Raw genomic sequence first — 8,946 nt, 5'->3', positions numbered from 1 at the left:
TCTGCAGAAAGAGAAAGGAGGAAAGGATTTTTCCAGCTTTCATCCCCCCTCTCAGTTTCCATCAATTGAAGCCACTGAGATAATCTTTCCTCCAGTGCCAGAATCCCCAGATGGGTAGGTTGAGGTGGTCAAGCCAGTTTTGTCAGAATAGTCCCAGTTCAAATCACAATCTTTCTCTAATTTGGTCAGGTACAACTCATACCTCATGGCCTGTATGAGATCCTACCTGAAGAAGTAAGAAATATATCCTTTGCCCCGCAGGACATAATTACAGTAATCCCATGGGGTGTCCCTCTATCCCCTGAGCTGCTGTGAGAGACATGGTGCTGAGATCAGCCAGCAACTCTTAGCACTTTAGCATTAGTCTTATCTAAGAGTTTTCATTCAGCCAACACTATTGACTTTCAGTGGCCAGTGAGAGCCTCTCATCTAACTCCTGCTCAGCAGAATGGGATGGTCTCTGCTTAGCCAGCATCTCCCATCAGATGCTGCAGTTAGGATTACACCTAGGGACAGCCTGTCCCTTCAAAAACCACCCCAGGCCACAGCTCTTCCTAGGTAACCATGGGCTAACATGCCAACCTGCTCCCTCTGTCCAGATGTCCATCCAGCCCTCTCCTCTCTTCTTCACCAGAGTTACCAGAGAGACATCAGCTGAGTGGGCAGAGGTTGGGCAATGCAGGACAGTCATACCCTCTGCTTCGCCTGGTTTGGCATGATGACATTATTTTCTGGGGCAGCAGGAAGATCTGGGGAGCACCTGTGGTTCATGAGGGACGCAATCTCCAATTTTTTCTGCTGCTTTGGGTGCATGTCTGTGTGGCAATCTGCAGTGTGGGGATTACCAAACTGACTCAGGTCATGGGAAGCCTTGTCCCATGACACTTAAAGGTCCCCACTGAGTCTGTGCTAGACACGTTTAGGTTACAGGAGAACCTCTTTCTTCACCATCCAGCAAACCAGTTTTTCTCCTAAGGAAGGACTTTTCCCATTTATCCCAACCTTCTGCCAAGGGATGAATGGACTTCTGCTTACCTTATCCTGACAGTCGTCCCCTTTGTTGTGTGCACTGGCTAACATCTCTAAAATTCTGGCCCTCAGCAGTTTGGATGTTTTGGATTGGTTTTAGTGGATAACACAGCCTGACTATGATCTCCTGTGGGTTCAAACCTCCAGCCTCATGGGTGTCCTCCCACTGCTGGATCTTCCTGCCTTGCTGTGTAGAGCAAAGAAGGGAGGTCACCCTTTGGAAACTGCCTTCTGTTCTTCCTTCCCTCACCACATGCAGCAAAATTGTTGTCCTTCCACCATGGTCAAGGTGTGCTGTGGCTGCAGGGAAGGAAAGATTTGCCTCTTAGCTATGAAACCAGATTTGCTCTGGTTATAGATTATTCTCCACCTAGTGAAAACAGTCAGGAAATGTGTTTTGGACTATGGAGTTCAGCTTTTCTGTACAAGATTTTCAGCCACTCATCTTGGCTGGGATTGGAGAGATAGAGAGGGGAGAGACCATCAACTGAATGGAATCACCGAAGTGCTCCTGACATAAAACATGGGACAAAATCCATATGAAAGCCAAGTGAAAAGCAGACACAAAGAAATGTTATGCTGTGCTCTGGTTATCTATGTGGTCTTCTGCCACAGGATAGAAAAAGACTAGAAAGGAGGGACAGGCAAGTATGAAATTGGATTGGCAGCCATCAACAGCCGATAAGTGTCCATTAAAATGGACACTTAATAATATGTAGAAAAACTGACTCAGATTTTGATGCTGTCTTTTAATTTAGGATTGATGCCTGTGCAGATTACATGGCACATTTGCCAGATGAGTTCTCATAGAATATAGATGCTAATAGAGCAGATAATTATTTGTATTTTGTGCCAAGCCAAAAGCCATGTTATGGAAAGGTTTTAAATGCAAGCTTAACAAAATTATTCAAATGCAGAAAGGAGAACAGGATGATTGATCAGTGTGTAAAAGATGATTCACATCTAACTCAAGACTGCTTCCTTTTTTGTGTGAGTCACTTTAAATTTAACAAAGAAAATCCTCTAACAGTAGTTTTCAGCCTGGGCAGGTGAAGACTTCAGCTATTGAAAAACAGTGGTCTCCTGCACAGAAAGAATATGCAAATAGTCCCCAGTGGGAATTTTGGAGGGCAAGATCTGCTGGCACTTAGCCGCATCCCTGTTCTGGTGTTTCCTCGTCTTCCTGCAGAAGATGGGGCTGCTGAAAGCAAGCTCTTTTCTGGGCTGTTTCCCTGTGCTGCAGGGCTCATGCATTGCTCTGAGGTGCTCAGGGTAGGAGGGGGAAGCAGGGTGCCTATGAAGCCTTTTAGCTCTTCACAAGCATAAAAATTTCTGTTTAACTTCCAGAATCCCTCTTCCCTCAGGGGAAATTGCTGCTTGTTTCTCTTTTTCCAGTGGATGTGAGAGCAGCCCTGTTATTACTGGCACTCCCTTCCCATGGATGCATTTTTCTTGGTTTAAGAGATTCTGAATTTTTAAAAGGGAAACATGAGACTTTTTTGTTAAACCTTCTGTATTTTATGTGAGCAGAGGAGTTTTCTGTGTACATTTTATATCATCAGGGCCTTGAACATGAGTGACTTCTTCTTTACTCAGTACCTAATATACAACTCTGCTCTTTCTTCAGCCATGAAATAACCACACCAATGAGAAAACAAAAGTCATTGCCTACCTATAAAACTAATAGTAAATTTGCAAAATCAGAGTACAAAGCAGAGCTAAATAGCTGCTCTTTCCCTCTTTTTATGAGAGATGAGTCTTGCACATAAAATCCACATCCCAACTGAAAGCAGGAAGGAGAGCTGCAATGCACAAACATCCAGAGGATTGGGGTTGTCAGGTGCTTCTGTGATGTTTCCCAGTGTGGCCCATACCCTACCAGGACAATCCTTACCTAGCAGCCTAAGAGCCAACTGCAAGCACTTGGGAGTCTCACCTCCAGGAGAGTCTGCCTTCTTCTGGGGTGCAGAGCCATGGCTGACACAGGCAGCTGCTGGGTCAGCAAAAGGACTGAAATTTGTGCCTCCAAAACCTGTGACATGGACCATGCCACAAGCTACACAGGAGTAGAAAATATTGTCTCATCTTGATGGTTTGCTACCTAGTGCCTAGTGCCTACCACTGTCAAATAGTGCCAACACCTATCTTTCCACTTCTGCTATTCCCTCAAGGAGCCTGTTTTATTTTCCCTTTCTTCCTTAAAAAAAAAAAATTGTCCTGAAAACAGCATTACTGAAGTGGATACAATCCGACTAAAGCCCAGGCTCTGAAACATCAGATTTTCCCCCCATCTTTGAGGGCATTCACGTCCTCCCTATGCTAAGCACTGGGGCTCTGAGTCCATCTCATCAGCATGTAGTGGAGTTCAGAGAGGGAATTGGACCAGCTTTTGTTTCATGTGCCTCTGTGGCTTTGTGGTGACACAGATCACCTCCCATGTATTGGCAATGCAGAGGTCTTCCAAACCCTGTTGGGAAATCACACATCCGCTTGGTTTCCCTGCTCAGTTTCCCAGCCTAACCCCAGAGAATGAGTGTTCCCTGGGACTTTTCCTTGGGGGACCCTGTGGCATGAGGCAGGAAGGAGTTTTGAGAAAGAAAACTTTATATGAGCTACTTACGTGTGACCTTGATCCCCTTTCTGAAGTCAGGGCGGTACTTTAACCTTGGCATTGGCCAGCTGGGGGCTGGTAGTGCCACTCAGCTTGTACCTACAGTCTTCCAGACTGCTCTGGAGCACTCCAAGTTCTCATCCACAGCTCTTGTCCTGCAGGTCACAATTTCCCAAGGTAAAACCTTGGCACAGAGCACCCTGTGGGCCTGGTGGAAAGTTTGCACTAATTAAAAGAATAATGGCACATATCAGACCCATAGTGAGGAGGGAGCAAAGGTGCTTACTGAAGAAAACAAATCCTAACAAGTATGGGATACTAATTTTAAGTAGTAATTCACACATTATTTAGTGCTTAAGGGCAAAATTCATGCCACCCAAGATACTTTCCTAAGTTTGCAATGCGTGGCATTTGCAACAGAGTAAATAGGTACATTTTAACACTTTTCATGTCCGCAAAGATGTTGCTGTAACCCATACCACATCAGACATTCACAAGGCAACAGCATGATATGGGAATACATTTTAGTGTCATAAAGAAGATTCCAGAGGAGACCCATTCCCTCCCAGAGGGGTCCAGGCTGCCATTACAACCACATTGAGCAAGAAGCAGGTGGAGATGTCCATTAACCCCTTAATTAAGTGCTGGGATGGCAGTCACAAGTCAGGGTGTTTCCAGAAGAGCCAGATGAACTGCAAGGAGGAGGAATCCCATTTGAACCCCACAGGGCTGTGGATAGTACCTGTGGTAACAGCGCCGGGTTTAGATGCAGCTTTCAATTTCTGGAACTTAAAGAAGCTGATGGTGATTAAGCAGCCAAATCTGCCATCAGGAGGCAGAAATTTCTGTTTTGGAGCATGGAGGAGACAACCTGAGTGCCCTAACATCAAGCAGCTGTCAGGACAGGACAAGGAGACAGACTTAAGGGCACCTTTGCCACAAGACCGCTCTGCTTTTATCACAATTCCTTTTCTTTGTTTGCTAGTTACAAGCAAAATGTAACTATAAATTCTGCCCTGTCTGTCTTGCCAGAGCTGTGTGCTGGAGGAGACCACAGGAAATCCAGTGGGGTTTATCCCACCTGCCAGTGCAGAGATGACAATAGATGGTGATGGTCAACAAAGCTGTTGTTTTTAGCATCTTCTCCATAGCCTCCCACCAGGACAACAGGGGGACAAATGACATTGCCAGCCATCCCCAAGGAGTTTGGTAGCAGAACACAAAGTGACTGAGCTGCTCTGCCCAGTCATGGCCACAGGAGTAGTCAAGGTTGTTCTCCCATACAAGGACTGAAGGGTCCCAATGCAGGGGTGTTCCTTGGCCCAATGGGTTGCTTTGGCAGGTGAATGGTACTTGGCTGGCAGGTGCTGCAACACCTCAGCTCAGCAATCTGTACCCAGATCTCAGCCATCCCCTGTTGATCATAGCCAAGACAGCATCCCATAAGAAGAAACTCTGGGAAAGAGTTAATGGATGTACAGAAGAACAGTAGAAATGTTGAAACATTATCTAGAACTGGACTTTCAACATCCCTGGCTCATCACAATCCAAGTTTTCTTGAGATCCTCACCAGCAACCTCTCTCAGCATTAGCAGGAGCTAAATGTGTGGGAAAGAAAAAAAACAAAGTATCTCAAGAATCAAATTGCCATCCCAACTAGAAGGCAAAGAATATATGTCACAAGATAAATCTCCTTGTATAGAACAATGTGCAAAAGTGAAACCAATTCATTTTCTAACAAACATCAGTGCAAAATTTCAAACAACACTAAGTTTTCATCTTTAATTGTTTTCTCCTCCCTTTATTCTTTCTTCTCCATTTTCCCATCTTAATTTCATTTTGGTAAATATTTCTCCCTGTTGCTCAGATAACCGTATCTGATTGCAGAGACTTGAAGCGTAACCGATGATGAAAGACGACCTGAGGGATATCGGAGTGCACACACCACAGGGGTGTGGACACAAATCCCTGAAATATGCCTGCAGTATGACCAGAGTCGTTCTACCTGTAGGTTAAGTCAAGCTAAGAACTTGCCTGATGGTTGCACACACAGGATTAGACAAAACCAATCCTTCAAGCTTGTTAAAAATCCACCGGGACTGTTGGCTTGAGATGGAGCTGAGGCTGAGGTTGGGGGGTGAAGGGGAGCCTCATGTGTCTTTTGACACAAAATTTGATGGTGACCCTCTATCCCAATGGTGCCCTCCCAGCTGGGAGAGTGGGAACAGAGGGTTAGCCCTACCAGCCAGGACGAGGGGTTTTGCCCCAAGTGGGCTTTTCAGCTCAGGGCTGGCACTATTGCAGCAGGTCCTCCTGCGCTGGGCTCACAGGCACCTCTGCCTCTTCGTGGCAGGGTTCAGTGTCACCTACAGATCAAGGTCACTGCTGGTGGCAGTGGGGGAGGTGGCTGCCCTTGGCAGCAGCCAGCCCTCTAGGGGGTTACATAAAGGCAGTGGAACACATCTGCTCTGGGCACAGGCAGTGAGGCATGCTGTGAGTGGATGACTAATACCCCCACACTGGCCTACTTAGAACTGGGGCAGCTTCACTACCTGCTGCTCTGGTGGGTCCCCACAGCACCAATGGGCAGGAGAGAAGGACGACCTCTTCCTGGCGTGGAGGGCAGGTGAAAAAGCCTCCCCTCACTCAAAGATGCTGAGCAGGGTTAGCCCGTTCATTCGTGAGGAGGGCTTAGATTTCACAAGAAAGAGATAATCAGAAAATAATGCTGCAGCATGCAATCCAGCACTTCTTGCACTTCTTCCTCAATACCTTCATACAGAACCTTCTTAGAAATTATTTACAAATACCAAGAAAAGTTGAAGGCACAGCCATGCAATGCTGATCATTGGTTTGCAGGATTTTATGAGTGCCGAATGATGATAGATACCCTCTTTGTAAAGTCAAGGCTGCTTGTGTCACCTGGTGAGTGCGAAGATCTCTGCAAACAGCACAGGCAAGCAGAAGAGGTCCAATCAAAACCAGCTCCCACAGTGCATTATTAATCCTGCAGATTGTGCATAGTGGAAATAAAGAGTCATCTTAAAGTAGCCAAATGCTCTAATATAAAGAACTAATTAAAAAACCCTCCCAAACTATTAACAACAAATAGAAAGTGTTCTTGACAATGAAAGCTTGCATGGTTTTACCCCAGACCTCTGACTCAGATGCTGGCAAGTACTGGAGCAGTGCCAGGTGTGTGTACCCCTTTGCCATCACATGGCTCCTCCAGCCTAGCCCAGTCAGGGTATGTCCTGCCCTTCCACAGCTGGAGTGTGGACAGGCCCTGATAGAGATCATCTCTGCTTGGATATCTTGTGAGTTTGAGAGGCTCAGGTATCAAAGGGAACTCTCAGTGGAAAGCTATGGCCAGACATGCTATTTTTAACAGTTTAAAACTATTTAATGTTTAACCCCTCAGTTCACCTCTCCCTTCAGGTCTGTACCTCTAGCATTAATGCAGCTGTTGTTCAAGTATTTAAACTTTCCTTGTTATCAATCAGCTCAGGAACTGAAAACACATTGTGGATCCATAATAACTCACTCTCCATCAGGTGTTAAGATGTCATGGGACAACTGCTGGGTTTTTGCAGACTTTTGGACCCATTTTTATGCTGAAATTCCTTATGGTGAGGCCATTGATTGGGCTGTGCAGCAGGTATCTGCTGCCAGCAGTGACACAGAGGAGTGCAGGGCTCATCCATCAGAGCAAAGGGAAGGAAGCACTCCTCTAAATGAGGCCATGTTTGTGCCATAGCAGTGGATATGCACAGGGAGGGAAGATTTTTTTCCTTACATGCATGGGGCCAGGGCCTTGGCCATAGCTTGCGGCTGGCAGGGAACAAGCAGCTCCTGGCTTAGGAGGAGGGCAGGGAATGGAGGATGACTCACAGCCCAGCCCAGTCCAGTCTGCCCTCCCTGCCAGCCACAAGTGCTGGGCAGCAGATTTCAGAGAGGAAGAAAAGGACAAAGCCTCATCATCCACTCCTGTTTCTCCACTGATTCACTCTTTGCTCATCTAGACAGAGCTGAAAATAACAGCATGCAAAAGGAAGGGCAAGAGGTGCAAACAGCCCAGGTGGGAGGTCTGAGCGTACCAGAGTTTGGCTGGGATCACCACTGAGCATGGTGTAGACCACTCTGGCATGGCAGTGAATCAGTCTGAGGACTGGGAAAAGACACATATTATCTTCAGTCCTCTTAAAATAGAAATGAGCATTGATATGATGTGATTTAATAGAGGCTAAAGATGTTTGTCTTAATTAACTGGAGTGTGAGGTCCTGGTCTGGACATGGTACGTGATCTGGACAAAGTGAGAAACATTCAAGGAGCACAAGAATCAAGAGAATTATACACCAAGGGATTCAAAATGAAAAACATGGCTCATTTAGTCCAAAGAAAGAATATTTCCAGAACAGAGATGGAAACAGTCCTCGAACACATACAGCCTTCTTGAGAAAATGATTGTTTTATATTATCTGTAGACAAAGACATGAAGAAATCAATTTTCCTTCTGCAACAAAGAGTCCTTTGACAATCCACTAGGGAACATTTCCAAGATGTACAAGGTGTGGAGTGTGGGGAGAGGCTAGAGAATCCCTTTCCAGAGAGATTTTTCAGGAGTCCTTAGACAAACCTGGGTGTGATGTTTTGCTGCACTGAGTGTCTGTGGTGGGGGTCCAGTAGGGCTCCCTGGCCTCAGGGTGTCTCAGTACAGAAAGGGAACCCAGCAATCCTGCCAGGTCTCCTCCTGGCTTACATTTCGTCGCCTCAAACGTGGCCTTAAGTATTCTTGGCAACAGTTGTGACCTGGCTTGAACAAGCATTTGATAAGATCCATAAAGCTAAACACAGATTACTGCTCTATAAGAAAGTGTTAAGCAGCAAATATGCCCCACTTTCTATGATCTAAACCATGTTAATTCTCTAAGCACAATTCACAACACATCTGGAGCCAACTATTTCCATCCACTTATAGACAGTGTTAAGTGAGCTACTGTTTAAATTTTGCTGAGCCAGACGGAGATAATACCACCGGGAAACAATTTAAGTCTCTAAAAAAGACAATGTAGGTTGCTAAGTGATAATGATTTGCAAAACATAGATACTTACACAAAGAAGTTATTAATTCAGGACATTCTTTATATATCACTACTATAAACTTTTCAGCTGCAGCCCATTATGTACCCTTATCTCACAGCATAATCACTTTGTTTTACAACCAATCCTTTTCATCTCCCTGGCTTTTTCAAATTCACACCTTTTATTTACCCAGCCTTTTGCCAGCTGTAGCCATCCTCACTCC

Source organism: Fringilla coelebs, assembly GCF_963513975.1.
Source record: "Fringilla coelebs genome assembly, chromosome: 2".
In the NCBI taxonomy this organism is placed as follows: Eukaryota; Metazoa; Chordata; class Aves; order Passeriformes; family Fringillidae; genus Fringilla; species Fringilla coelebs.
The sequence above is the reverse complement of the archived record's forward strand: the minus strand, read 5'-3'. Positions refer to the sequence as shown.